We start from the raw sequence: 15,295 nt of genomic DNA, 5'->3' as shown, positions 1-15,295 counted from the left end.
AAAGTAAGAAGTAGCCAAAGTAATTATTGGAAATGTGTATCCACTCTACTTCATCTGCATAACACCTATTATGAATTTGAAACCTGTTTTTTTCTTAGGATAGGACAAAAGAAAACATTGAAGAACAACTTTGATGAAAGTTTTGCATGGTGTCCTGGTATTAGTCCTCCATCAAACCTGCAAAAGTCACAGTAAGATATAATGATAGATCTCCTCAGTGACAACAAATCATCTGCTTTTTCGGTTGGTCTGTTGTCATGGTTGCCTCCATGATGTGAAACGTATAATTTATAAAGGAAATTGGAAGTACTTCAAGCATAGTTCCATACTGTCATTATTGATGTATCAACCTGTATCCGAATAATACACTTTTGTTTAAATAGGATTTAGGGTTTGATGCAGGAATTACTAAATGATTTTTTTATGTTTTACAACAACCAACTTCTTCACGAGGGGAGGGGAGGGGCAGGCACTGAGCTCTGCTCTAGGGACAGGACCCAAGGGAACGGCATGGAGCTGGGACAGGGGAGGGTCAGGCTGGATATCAGGAAAAGGTTCTGCACCTAGAGGGTGGTCAGGGTCTGGCACGGCTCCCTTGGGCAGTGTTCACAGCACCGAGCCTGCTGGAGGTGAAGGAGTGTTTGGACAACACTCTCAGACGTAGGGTCTGATTTTGGGGTGGTCCTGCGTGAAGCCAGGAGTTGGGCTCAATGATCCAACTTGGGATATTCTGTGGTTCTATGAAATGGGCCTGATACGAGGATACTGGTGTTTCTGCCCTTTAAATGTGTGCGTACTTACAGCTGGACTGGTGCGTTAGTGAAATGAAATCCATTTGCAACAAACAAACAAACCTCCCAGGATGCCTCAGACATTTCTGTTCTACGAGTCATCAGTAAGAATCTTGACAGTGTCCTTTGATTTGCATAAGTTTAATATGCACTGTGAGCATCCATAACTGGAGCTGGGCACATACCAATTTTTGAATTAATGGTGGAAACAGAAAGGAGAGGAAACCGTCCAGATGTTTGAGAGGTGCAGGCTGCAAAATTAGAAAATAGACATTGTACTTCAAAGAGAATTTTCTGTTTTCTCTCAGGAGTACTTCTTGTCTCTGTGTTTTTAGGTATCGGCCTCCTGATTTTTTCCATTTTTTTCCCCTCTGAGTCACTGTATGCCTGTCGTACCAGCAGCTTCTTCCCCAAGAATACTTGCTGCCTCCCTGACAAAAAGGTCAATAACAGAGAAAATGTACCCTGTTTGTTTTGCTTTTAATACACCTTGGTTTCCCTAAAACCAGAGGAACACATTAGTACCTCTCCACCATTCCCCATGCCTCTCCTTTCATTTCACTTCTTTTCAACTCTCATGTACATTTCAGTTCCATCCCCATTTTACTTAGCACCTTTGTACCTGCTTCAGGAGGTATTTTGCATGTTCTTATATGAAGGCAGTTCTCAAAACTAACTCTCCAAACTCACTTATGTGCCCTCTCGCAGCCAGCTCTGTGCATCCTGTAGGCAGTGGTAATGAACTGTTGGGTCACGTCAGCTGTAGTGATGTCATAGCTCAGGCTGGTGATGCTCGTGTCACATTACTGAGTGTGCCTGAGGTACTCCTTAGGGTGGTACACAGACGTAAGAGGAGGAGTGGCTTTGGGATAAGTCGATGGTACCTTCTTGTCACTTTTTCTGCTTATGCAGGCAGTTCTGGAAGGCAGCCTGTTTGGCCTGTTCTATGTTATGTACGCAGTTTTGACACCACTGACATAGAATCATGGAATGGCTCAGGTTGGAAGGGACCTCAGAAATCATCTAGTTCCAAACCCCTGCCACAGGCAGGGATGCCGCCCACCAGATCAGGTTGCCCAGGGCCTCAGCTAACCTGGTCTTGAACACCTCCAGGGATGGGGCATCCACAACCTCTCTGGGCAACCTGTTCCAGTGCCACACCACCTGCTGAGTGAAGAATTTCCTCCTAATCTCTAATCTAAATCTCCCTCTTTTAGATTAAAACTATTCCCCCTTGTCCTGTCATTATCTGGTTGGGCACAGAGTCACTCTGTCTCTTTTATAAGCCCCCTTTAAGTACTGAAAAGCCGCAATGAGGTCCCTCTGGAGCCTTCTCTTTTCGTAGACTGAACAGCCCCAGCTCTCTCAGCCTTTCTTTGTAGGAGCATACTCCAGCCCCTTGATTATCTTTGTGGCCCTCCTCTGGATGCATCCTAACTGATCAACATCCTTCTTGTGCTGGGGGCTCCAGACCCAGATGCAGTAGTCCATGTGGGGCCTCACAAGGGCAGAGCAGACATGAGACTGGAAGTCCAGAAGCAAATTTTCCATGGGGTTGTAATAACTGGAAATCTGTTTCTTCTGAAATAACCCATGGCTTGATCAGATCTCACTAGGGACCTTAGTCAGATGTCTTCTGCCTTACCCTGTTTTGGGATGTTGAGAACGGGACCTTTCCCATTATAATGTGGCAATATTTAGTATTGCACAAGAGACACACAGCCCACAAACTGAAATGACTGCAATTCTTTTAGAACCTGCAGGCAACTACACAAAATGTCAAGGACTCATTTAGAGTGAGAAAGATAAAAAAGATAGTATGATAAAATAGATGTAGGCAAGCTTAGTACAATATGTTTCATTTTAAAGTGTTCACTAAATGCATAGCATTAGGATTCATGTGAGATATATTCAGGAAGCAAAACTGCCAGGTTATTTTTTCAAACAGAAACAATCTGAGAGGCAGAGAGGGTTCAGGAACTGGGAATGGTGGAGATAACATTGCCCTCCTCGTGTAACAACATCCCCTCCTTCTCTACTACCATGCTGTGCAGTCGCTGTGTCTTGGCACTGCCTTTCAGGAAGATCATAGGTTTCAGGTCTGTCCTTTCCATGACTGACTCAGCTTCCAACCTCGGAGCGAATGGGAACCTGTTCATTTAACTCAGCTTGTTTCCCTGATTGCAAATTCAGTACAGATATAGACACCTCCTGATGGTTTTTGAATGTGCTGGAGGAGGAGAGTCTCACAAGGCTTGCTGTGGTTCCCTGCTTCGTGTCACAAAAACGAACACTGGCAGCCACAGAAATATGGATGCGTGTTGTAAAGAAGAGCCGTTGCTCTTATGGTGTGACAGGGAACTGGGGGAAATGATGGACATGTACGGTTGTTTTTATAGATGCAAAATTAGTTAGGGATGTGTTTGGTGCACGAGCTTGGTTTGGCTACCAGGACATGGCTGTTCCCCTAAGCCAAGTGCTTTGTAGTGCAGTGTGCTAATGCAGTGCTGTGCCACTCTGAGGGACAGCAGCTTGCATCAGTGCCAGTACCAAATCGCTCTCTATAGACAGCTCAAACTGCACTGTAAAATGGCATTACTTGCTCTCCAGGTATTTGTTTTAGGTCACCATTTGTTCTGCTATTTCCTCCACAGGGTCATTCTTACATTGGCTTTCTTACAATGCATAAAAGCCATCAAGAAAACAGTGTTTGTAGGATTATATTAAGGCCTTTAGATTAATGAACAGTTTTATTCAGTATCCTTTAGAAAAGAATAAGCTAAAATGCCTCCTTGCGTAAGACAATCTGCACCTCTACCAGTCTGGATAGGTAGTTCCCACGCAGGTTCTCCCAGCTCAGATCTTAGGACTTCTCCCTCGTGTGCCCTGTGCTCCGTGTGCTTACTTAGTGCTTTTCAAAGGGATACGTAAGTATGATGCAGCAGCAAAATGGATTGAAAAGCTTTGTATAAGTAATTAAGGTTAATTATCAAGGTAGACTTTCTCCCATGTAAGTGTTGGAGAGACAGACCTATTTCAAATTTGACGACAAAGAGCTCTCAGCAGATTTTTTTTTTTTTTTTCTCCTTTGAATTTCCCTTCCTCTTTCACATTTTCTTTTGTGGTGCAAGAATGTGCAAAATAGGCTTCTCACTACTGGTAGGCAAAGCTTTTGGTGGTCAGAAGCTATTCTAGTCCTCTGAATCATGCTTTTTTCAGGTTTAAGCGAAGAGCACAATTTCTCAGGGCGTCGTTTAAACCTTCAGGCTACATAGCAGTGTTCTCTTTGTTGCATCTGAGATCTTCCACTTTTTCTTTTCCTTCCCTTGTCTTCTGTGCTCAGATTGTTCTTTGCTATCACAGCTTCCCAGTAATTAATTCCTCCCCATGTACCTATTTATCAGTCTAGTCCCCACAGCACCTCAGTCACAGTGGTTTGTGTTTGGTCCTCCTGTGCCTGTGAAAAGGGTCTCAGCCAAAAGAGATGGGAGGGGTTCTGCTGGGAAATGGAAATGCTGTTTGTAAATGGTGTGGGAGAGTGCATTTCTGTGGGCGTGCTCCATGTATCATTTTTTAAAAGTGTCTGTCCCAGATAGCTATCTGTCAGACAGTATAGCAGCTAGTAAAATATCTGCAGTAACATCTATGAAGAAGTTATCAAAATTCCTAACATGACCATGACAAGTAAATTAAAATGTGTGGGCTGAAATGTACCCCCAAACTAATCCTCAAACACTGACAAACCTGAACAGTTCACATACTCGTTAATTGCTTATCATTTCTTCCTCAGGGAGGATACAACTAAGATATAAAAGGTGAACATGTTAAGGTCTGACTGAATCACTGATATTTTAAGACTGGAAATAAAATAGAAAAAATACAAAAACTTAAAACTTTATTCCATGTCCTTCCTACACAACATGTTACCTGCATTAAATGCATTAGCTGCCTCTGCAGACTGGTGACGTCTTTGGAAATGGTCTGACTGCTTTTAAAGGCAGAAAGGACCAGACCAAGAAAAGCAGGCACTGCCTGCACTCCCCACTCCCTGCTCCTGGCTGGACAGTCCCAGTGCTTGGCTTTCTTCCCTGGGCAGTTCAAGCCTAGCCCTGCACTTCTACAAGAGACTGTGAGTGCCCATCTATGTTCAGGCAGTCAGGCACCTCACTTGGCTACTGTGGGCCTCTGTGCCCCATTACAGGTTCTGCCCTCAGCTCCTAACCCCACAGTGTCCCTCCTTCTCCTTTCCTCCTCCTCAGACCTAATTCTCTTTCCCTTTCTAATTCTCTTTTCTATCTCTGTTTGTCCTAGCAAGTGTTTGTTGTTTTTTGTTTGGTTTTGGTTTTTCTTCCATCTCCCAGTAAGATGCTTCATCAGAATGTGATAGATGTTAGCTGGATGATCACTGAGCTCTAATGATCCCTTGTGCCCCGTGCTGTGACCAACCAGGCCAGCCGTTCCTGTGTACATGGTGACTCCTATAGAGACAAACTTATACCATTGTTCAGAATTTATAAGCTATAGGGATAGATCCATCTAGCAACTCATATACATATGTAGCCTGAAACCAAAGCTGTGCTCACTGTACTTTGAAAGCACCTTTCTTGCAAGCAGTGACTTTGGTTTATTAAGAAGATAATGCAGCATTTAACTAAGTTCATGTTGGACTGGCCACTGCACTGGTTTCTTTATTTTCTATCTCTGAGCTGGAATAATACTGCCTCAGAGCCATTCAGTCCACCACAGACATTTCATCATGAGATATTTTTTTTCCAGGGCTTCTCAGCATAGCAACATAATGTTCCAAAAGGCTTGGCTGCCATCATATTTTTATGAGCCGGAGTTATACAATGCTATGTTAAATACTTCAGAAGAAATTAGAAGTTAATTCAGTGGCACCGATCATTGCCTTGTTCTGGTATGTGATTAAAGAGATGCTGTCAGAGTGGGTAGCACAAAAATTAACTTAGTTTGACAAGTGTTTCACTTAGTAGCTCTTTTCTTGGATATTCTACTCCTGCTTCCTTGACTTTTAATTCAGTCCTGAGACAAAACACAAGATCAACTCACAACAGATTCCTTCTTGGTCTTATTTCAGTCAGACCTTCAGAAAGATGCAAACTGCCTGATGGTGATGCATCAGGAAATGAGATTCACAGGCAGTTGTTTGCCTCTTAATTTTCATTGTATGTTTAATATAGACTGCTGCCACTTCTGCCGTGCTGGAGGTCTGCTTTTGCATGAAGCTCAGAGAGCTGGATCCTTTGCAATGACATCTTATCAGGTCCTGCTTCCCATCTCAACTGGCAGCAAGTGACTCCTGCTGGCCCAGCATGCAGAAAAAGAGCGGATGAAAATCCGGTGAGTGGCACTGGGTGTAGATGTTATTTCTGCCTTTTTTTTTTTTTTTCTTTTCTCCATTTTCTCAGTGTCTCCACTTCTGGAGTAAAGTGAACAGTTACATCACTGCTGGAAACTGTATGACTCAGCCAAGGATCCATAGGAGAAATGAAAGTAACCAGGAGAAGCAATTAGTCTGCTTATAATAAAAGCCACTAAAACTAGCTAGCCTTTTCATATTGTCTCTCAAAATATGAACATCACAGGCCACAATTGGAGGGAATGAGAAAAGAAGGTGGCTAAAATAGAAAATGCTGACAAGGTCAAAATCAGATGTTTACATGGAGGGTATGTGAAACATTCAGACTCCTAAAGCTCACGCTTGTTGGAGACAAGTGCAAGGCATGCCAGGACAAAAAAGCTGAGAGGTATTTGTTATTCACTCTCATGCTGCCTGTAATTGTGATGGGAATCATCAGTGACACTGAGCTAAAACTCTTTTTCTGCAGTCTCATTTTGATTGTAATCTTGCTCTCTGCTTTGAATGCTATAAGGAATTGATGCGCACAGAGGAGCAGGATGAGAAGGAAATCCTTGTTCCGAGAGGGAAACTTAGAGCACCAAAGACAGCACTGTCAGTGCAGACTTCCTTTTCTTGTTTGTAAATATAGCAAAGCTGAGCTTGGGTCTTCTTGTGCTATACTGTCTGAATTTAAAATAAAATCAAATAAAAGCTGTGGTAATCATACAGGGTCACTGCTGGGTAGTCTAGTCTCCATCTTCTCCCAGAAACAGTCAGTAATAGTAGTTCTAGTATGGTTGTGGCTGTACTTCTGTCATTGATAATATAGCTCTTTGCTTCCTAGTATTTTTCATACTGGCAGTGATTATTACATAGGCAGCCAGCACCATTTTCCCCCTAAGTATATTTTTTCTTCCAGATGATAAGCTTGAGAGGTGTCCTGTAAAGAAAACCAACACTTTAACTATGCAGTTGATGTGCACAGCTCGTTTTTTTCAGTGTCAAGCTAGTATTGAATGGTATTAAAGGAGGTAGATTGGACAAGTACGTCGCTTCTGCACTCACAGTATATGTTCTGCTACCTCTTCTACAGTGCTTAAAATAAATAAATAAATAAAAAAAAATAAAAAAGAAATCCTCTAAGCATTAGGTTAAAATAAGTATTCTTGCAGATTTCTGCTATGGTGTATTTGTTCATATATTAAAAAAAAAAAACGCTTCTTGCATCATACTACATTGCTTGCTCAGATCTGAGAAGCAAGATAAAGCACTGCTTTCTCCTGTCCCTTACAGATATTGCTGCATGGATGAATTTCTTAATGGGTTTGCTGGGGAATTATTTTGATTTTTTTTTTTTGATTGATTTTCTAAAGGAGATGTTTTGCATTGGTGAGAGTTGAGTTCCAGCAAATCAGAGTATGGTGTTCTCTCATGCTCATGTTAGTGTTTCTGTGTCTGTTCTTTGACTCATGTTTTTTCTCAGCCATATGAATTGCTTTTCAACTCTTTCGGGTTCAAACTCATTATTGTAATGACCAAATGAATCCTATCTCTCATCTTGCAAAACATTACGTTCCTTCTTGAAAATTCATACATGCTCACGGCCTGGCTCTGGGCAAGAAGGTGGCCCAGCACATGGGAGCTCTCTGTGTGATCACTTGCTGTGGGCTCGCTGCATCATGTTCCACAGGCTTTTCTGTATCAGTGTTTCACTTGTAAAAAGGGAACTGAACACCCTCCTTGTCCTACTGCGGAAGATTGTGAGGTATGCCTTTGTACCGTGTCCTCAGGGCACAGTGCCGGCAGCCGGGTCTGTGTGAGGAGAGGCCAGGGCTGCCTGGTGCCAGTCCCAACCGGTCCCAACCGGCTCCAGGCCCCACCGCAGGGCACAGCAGAGCCCCTCAGTGCCACCAATGCTGCCACTAGGAAACTTGTCACTACCCAAATCTGTTTTGACCAGCAATAAATCTCCCTTCACTTGGCACTCTTTAGACTCTTCAGTATAGAGGAGGAGATTGGGAGGGAAGAGACAGGCCCTCCACAGTGCTACACAGCGGGAGGACGAGGGACAACAGACATAAATTGAAAAAACGAGATATTTCACCTGGATACAGTGAAGAACTTTTTCACCATTAGGATAGTAAGGCATTGGAAAAAGTTGCCTAAAGAGGGAGGCAGGCTGTGTGGCCTTGGATGATTTCAGACCTGACTGGATAAAGCCTTGAGCCAGTTCGTCTGAGCTGAGCAGGAAGAGGAGCTGGAGGCTTCCAGTCTGAGGTACTGTGCGGCTCAGTGAACGTCTGCAGGAATAACCTAGAGGCACTGAGGAGCTAGTTGTGTGGGTATAAATATTCTCGAGTGTTTTAAAAATGAATGAAAAAGAACAGGTTTAGACCAGGTGGCTGAATGAGGAAAAGCAAAATAGGGACAAACAGTTTGATTATTTCACATCACTGTCACGCTGCAATTTCCAAGTCATGTCATACATTCATCCGAAGAAGCCTGAAAACTTCAGAGCAAGACACTGTAAATAATTGAACCCTAGACTGGTAGGTAACATCAGTATGGACTGTGTGAAGAGGGAGTATGTGAAAAGAATGAAACTAGGAAGGAACTGTTTTTGTTGTTGTTGTTTCTGTTCGTTGTTGTTTTGTTTTTATTTTATTTTATTTTTTTTATTTGTCTTGTCTTCCACTTGCCATGTCTGTTTCTATAAAGAGATCTGAACAAATTGCCAGCTAAAATATCACGTGAGTTGCATTCAACTGTTTTCAGTAACAGCAACTCTTTTTCCCCATGTCTTTACAAAATTGTGCACAGCATCTTGAGATAGATAAAATAAGAGCTATATCATGTTACTGTCAATATTAATGATGTCTGAGGTTCCTTCATTAGGGAGCCATTTGTTGGACTGGACATTTCACTCTTGTGCTTCTGTCAGTGAGCTCCCATCTGCAGCTTCTAAGCTGGGGAACAGAGGGCTGTGCGCTTGTCTCGCTTGTATCCTCCAAACCCCTGATAAGAGCATAGTTGTTGTACTTTACGTGACAACTCTGAAGTGAAAAGCTCTAGTTTTCTTTTTTTCACCCCTTTTTTTTTTATTCATACCACTGCAGTTTTGCCTCACTTATAAATTATGCACTGTTTGCCCTCTTGAAATTGTCTGCTTTTTGAGTTTTATGCTTTCTACTTTTTTTTTTCCTTTCTGCACTGCTTTAGGTCACTTTGTATGGTACATGACTCTGAGTGCTATTTATGGGGATTTGATTTATTTCCTTATTCTCTCAAATCTAGCCATTCTATTTATGTATTTTGTTTTGCTCTCTCAGAACCACATTTTCCCTGCAAAGTAGCCTAGGTTGTTTTTGAAAGAGTCCTTTCTGAAAAAGATCTACCTCACATATAGTCTTCAATATGTTTTTAAAAGAGAGAAACAATTTAGCTAAGCAAATCTTTCTCATGTGTTTTTCTTCTTTTCCTATTTTAAATAACCTTAAAAGATGATTGTATGCACCACTCTGTTTTGACGATTTATTTCTCTGAGTTCTAAACTACATCGCACAACAATAGATCTGCACTGTTTTTGTACAACAGATGGCGGGCAGCTTAGATGGGAAGGACTGTCAGAACTGGTCAAGAAGCGTGGGATTTAGCTGCCTACAGGAAGATGTCTAATGGAGCTGGCTAATACAACACAGGACTTGATAGAGACCATGCACCGGATTAACGCAGGTTGTCTGAAATGGTATTAGACACATATATTTAGGAAAATGAATATCCCAATTGTACTGTGTCATTCTCACTCTCTGAACTAAGTTAAACAGGTAGAGATTCAAGCTGTCCAAGGAGAAAGGGACCCCAATGTATTTCCTTTCTACGTATCTGCAAATGAAGCTTTTCTAGCCATGAGTTTGGCTGTGTCGTCTGCTGCTGTTCTGTTGTTTGGAGCCTATGTCCACAACTGGGTAAGAGCAGATTGGTGAGTCTTTGTGAAGTTCAAGAACCTGGAAAGTGCTAAGGTTAAGGTGGGAGAAATTCCTCTGTTCCTGACCCAAATGCACTTCAAACTAAGCTGAGGTTTGAGGACAAATCCACCCATATCTTAAGTGCTTGTGATTCCACCGTCTCTAAAGCAGATGTTTTCATTCAAAGTAGACTTGAATTTCACCCACAGGTAACACACGACTTTGGAAAAGTCTGTTTTAAAAACATTAAAAAAAATACCCACTGTACACTTTTTACGTCTGCTTTAGAATCACACTGAGCATCTGCATTTAGAGTCTAAGATTAAAGTAGAATGAGTTATGAGCACTGTGTAAGATAATGAACCTCTGTGTAAACTACCTGCCTGAGAGAATGTGTGTCCATGTTTTAATAAGGCCAATATGCCGGGACAAACTACTGTGAGTACTTTGTTTCATTTTTTCTATGCCTTTTTTTTTTGGACTCTGATGAGACCTTACCTAAGTCCTGGCTGTGTGGGAGCCAATTCTTCTTCCAAATTTTATGTTGTCATCTTAGCAGGAGGTTGCTCAGTAGGCTGATGTAAATAAATGATTAGGCAAGGTTTTCATGCTTTAGATTATAGCTATGAGGCTTTACAGTTCCTTGAGATTAGCTTTGTACCAGTGTAATTACTTAAGCTTTAGAGACGTTGTGCTTGATTCATGATTAAAAACAAACCAAAAAAAATGGAAAGAGATAGGGAATCAAGACATCTATGTCTTTTGTCATTTAAAAGAGCTTGGAGAATCATGTCATTTCTATTCTAATGTCACCTGCAGACATGCACTAAGTGCTATGCTTGCCCTGCCTACCTCGGTGTTAATGATGGGGAGCAGCAGGATGCTACAGAAAGGGCCAAGGAACAGCCGACCTGCACTTGGAGTGCTCCAGCTGAGGGCAACTTATTTCATCTCTCAGCCCTTGTTTCTCCTCTCACCCTGTGTTCAGATGATAAACTTAAAGACAGGACAGCCTAATTCTACGTAAAGGCAAAGTATCTAGCTTGGAGGGACCCTGACTGTGTTTGAGATTAGGTTGTACTGCAGCACAAAATGCAGTCGTGGGACAAACAATGCTGGTGTTCGTGCTCTGTTGTGGCTTGCTTTGAATGTTCCCATCTCCAAAGTGCTTTTCGAAGTGTGTGCAAACTGGGGATGCAGTCTCAGAGTGTGGGTTATGTTGGATATAGCTGAGTTTTTATTTTTTTCTCTCTCTTTTTTTTTTTTGTGCCTGGCAAAATATTTAAATCTCACTACCATGTTGTTGTTCTCTCAGTTGTTCATGTAGCCGTTTCATTATCCAGCAGCGAAAACAGCCTATTGAGCATAGAATTTGTTTCCAAGGGAATTGTTTCCTGGCCTCTAATCAAGTGGATGCTTTTAGTGCTATAATATCAGATTATTCAGTGTTGTCATATGGGTACTCAGCAATGTTTTTGCATTGTTACAACATCAACATTTCATTAAGCTAAATGTTATTATACAGTTTCAATTATCTGAGTCTTGCTTCTGCAGGCATTTCTAACACCTCCGTGTTAAAGCTAAATGTTTAATTTATATATTTATCTCTTTTATGTGAAAGAGAGGAAAGCTCCTTGTTCTAGCAAGGCAGCGGAGAACTGCCAAAATATGCCAGAGAAGTTACCCTAAAGTAAGCATAGTAACTCCCTTAGTAGAACTGCTGATTTACCATACTTGTGGTATGGTTTGAAACTTAGGTAAAACTAACAGTAAACATAGCAACTTGAAAGAGCAGTATAGCGTGATGTCTCACAAAATACCTCTGGGCAAAACAACCTGTTTAGGACATAGAAAAAAAGATTGAATAGGTTTTTGAATGATAGAAAAGTTACTGGCTGGAGTTTAGATCAGATGATTTTTTACTGGTGTTTAACACAACTAGCACAGGCACCACAGCAGTTAGGAAGAGGAAGGAGGCAGTAAGGACTCTTCACTTGCATGTGGATTTTTGTATGCATGCCTGCATGCTGTCGTGTTTTGCTTGGACAAAGGCAGGGTTTCCAGATAAACCATACCTTCCTGGTAGGTCAAGATAGGGATCAGCAGAGAAACAAGGCAGAACCCGTGGCTTTGGGGAGGAGGGGAAAAGTCTGGCAGCTGTGGCAAGTCAGAGTGGGGCTTTATTACTGTCCTGCTGCTGCCATTGGAATTTCCACAACCTAGAGAGCATTTGTATGAAAGATCCAATCTTATTTTATAAGTTAAAGCAAACTAGCTCACTCCCAATTACCCTTCATCAGTTAATAACCAATTCAGACTTGTTACTCTGATTGTTCTCCTGTTACTCTGATTAGTGCTGAGATGCATACTTTCTGGTATACTGCCAATTCCTTTCCAAATCTCACTCAGACATAGCCTTTGTCTCCTGGCTAGTGACGTCTCTCTGTGTGTCTTGCTTGGTCTGTTGACTTACGCAGCCTGTCTACCTGCACTGAATCAGTGTTTCTGGGAGCCAGCGTTGGGTTTCATTCTTGTTTGTATTTCAGTAGCCCTGGGTACCAGGGAGATGAGCATCTAAGTAGAATGTTGCAAAATATCATGTCAGTCTGTACTGCTTTGAAATAACGTATGCAGTTTAAGAATTAAATAACCGTTGCCATCTCTGTGATGAAGCTTAAAACTATTTAGCTGATTTGCAAGCAGATGAACATACATGAAGACAGAGACTTCTGTAGTGCTCAGAGGATTTAGGCACAGTGGTTCCATGTTTTTTAGTTGGATTGATTATTCAAACTGCTTAGGTGGGATTAAAAATTTCAAACAGTGGTTATGTAAACATTAAATTGAATACTTTGATTTTAATAGTGTTTCAATATAGTAGACACTTTGTATTTTGCTTCAGCTCCTATGCATCCATATGAGTTCAACACTGCTTATAACTGCCATAACATTGTACTGTATGTAGGTTTTTGTTCTGTAAACTGTAAGTTAAACTTTCACAAAAGGAAGTTAAATCCTAAATACGTCCTGACAGCTCTATTAATCATATAAAAGCCATGATTTTTGTTATGCATCTTCACAGAGAATTTTATGCATAAAGAATTGCCTGTTTTAATTTGAATACTCTTCACAGAAGAAAAACAGATCTCTGAGAATAACAGCCTGGAAAATGCAGCGAAGCTGTGCTGATGGACCAGAGCAGCCAGGCCGCTGACAATCAAGGAAAGCAGCATCAGGTTATCAGAATATTCCCAGGTAATTTACTACACTGCAGGCATTGTAATGAGTTCCCCAGCAGAAATGGGTTGAGCGGCTAAGCAGGCATACCACTGAAAATGCAAAGCTGGTTCTAAAGTCAAGTAGACATTGTCATGTAAGTAGAAATCTGCTTCTTATCCCTGTACAGATTTCAAAATGAATAATAACAAAGATAAAAAAAGGGTCAGGAAAGAATGTGATGCCGTGTTTCTTTGTTCTGTGTCTTAAAGGGAGAACTGACTGACACAAGGTCTGTGCTTAGCTTCCAGGTTGCTGAAAGATGTTTCCGTAAGGGAAGTGCAGCTGTCATGTTATGTGCTGTCACATCATGATCTTCCTTCATTTCTCAGTAGACGTGTGTATCTTACATAGCAGGTGGTGTACAACCTGCAGAACAATCCATCGCTATTATGGACAAAGTGACCTAGTCAGAGGTGCCCGCTGTAATTAGCATTATGGGAAGAGCATGGAGCTTGGTTCATGCTATGTTAAAATCGTGTTGATGACGTTGACAACAAGTGTATGTTGAAAGACCAGTGCATTTAAAATGAATATTTTTGTTGGCTTCACAGGAACTGTGAAGTTAGTAGCAGCCAAGTGTGTGTAATGTTATGACTAATTTCCGGGTTTTCAAACTATACTATAAATACAAGAGTATTCCTCAATTTTGGTGACTATATTTTATCCAACTTGAGAACTTTCCTTATAATCTCTGGAGGCTTAGAATGCCTTCCCCAGAAATGGCTGTAGGAAACAGTGTACATGTAATCCTCTGATTTACACAGCAGAGCAGGACTTCAGTGAACTCAGTATCTAAGCAATTTTTTTCTTTCTATGAAGATATTAAGTATCTTCCACAGAAAAATCCTCCACAATCTTATTTGTAGAATGCTCATGTACTAAATACTCATAATTATGTCATGGCTTGTGTCATGTCACTAAATAGTCCTGTCAGAAAGTCTTCCAGGCATGTTATAGTTACGTAACAGCAATGCTGTTCTGTTAGGCAGTGTAATGCATAGCAAGAGAGAACCCCTGGGGGTTTATAGTGAGCAAAGCAAGTAAGCAAGGCGAGAAAGGACCCCGGGGAGTGGAGTTGAAGGTATGCTCACGCTGTAGGCCATGGTCAGTCAAGGGAATTCAGAGGTTCTGTTTTCTAGAGTAGCCTTCTTTGGAGACTATCTTCCTCCTTAACTCTGCTTATTGGTCTTATCTTTTTTTTTTCTTCTTCTTTTTTTTTAAGAATTCCTTGGCTGTATAGTGGAGAAATACATCCAAATCAGAAGTATATTTTCAGGTAGCTGCTATGAGTAATAAAAATTGATTTGGGGAAATAAGGGCCATTTCAGGTAACTAGGTTGTAATGAGAATGAGATGCTTGCCCAAGTCTTGCAGAGTTTCATATAAATCAGTATTTATGACATATTATCCTCTGATTTAACAGACACTGTGTTAAGGACTAGTGTTTGGAATAGTGGAGGCAAAGCTGAGGCTGTCAGAGGGAATATCTGCACAAGTAATAAAAGCACAGTTTACCAGAAAGGAAATCCTTACACAAGGATGTAAAAATTGCCAAGTTTTGAAATGCGAGAAGATTTCCTCAGCTAAACTTAATCAACTAATTTGTGTAATTGTTCTAATGAAATTTTATCTTCAATAGTATTTCTACACAGACATGCAAATTATGAAATACTAAGAGCATGACACAATACAAAGGGAAGATGGAATAAATGGAGTCAAAGCCAGAGGTGGTGGTACTTATAAAGTGAACCTGGTCCTGTGGTGTCATGTCTGTTTCTAATTTTCTTAATAATTGATCAAAACGGTGTGATCTGTTTTTTGGTTTGCAGAAGGGAGACTAACAAAAAAGTATTAAAATCCACTGTGTTGGCGTTGTTTCTGCTCTGTATTTTGAAAAA

At 41.2% G+C, this 15,295-nt stretch overlaps 1 long non-coding RNA gene across 1 annotated transcript; it reads left to right on the top strand.

Annotated features, from left to right (window-relative positions):
- The first annotated feature begins 5,437 nt into the window (after nucleotides 1-5,437).
- Nucleotides 5,438-13,776, top strand: LOC308178414. The gene is made up of 3 exons (XR_013939753.1): nucleotides 5,438-6,152; nucleotides 9,748-10,118; nucleotides 13,252-13,776. It is a non-coding gene; the product is annotated as an uncharacterized lncRNA (long non-coding RNA).
- The last annotated feature ends 1,519 nt before the right edge of the window (nucleotides 13,777-15,295 follow it).

The sequence above is a fragment of the Anser brachyrhynchus genome, assembly GCF_964034855.1.
Source record: "Anser brachyrhynchus genome assembly, chromosome: 15".
Taxonomy (NCBI): domain Eukaryota; kingdom Metazoa; phylum Chordata; class Aves; order Anseriformes; family Anatidae; genus Anser; species Anser brachyrhynchus.
Note: the sequence above shows the minus strand (reverse complement) of the source record. Positions and strands in the feature narration are given on the sequence as shown.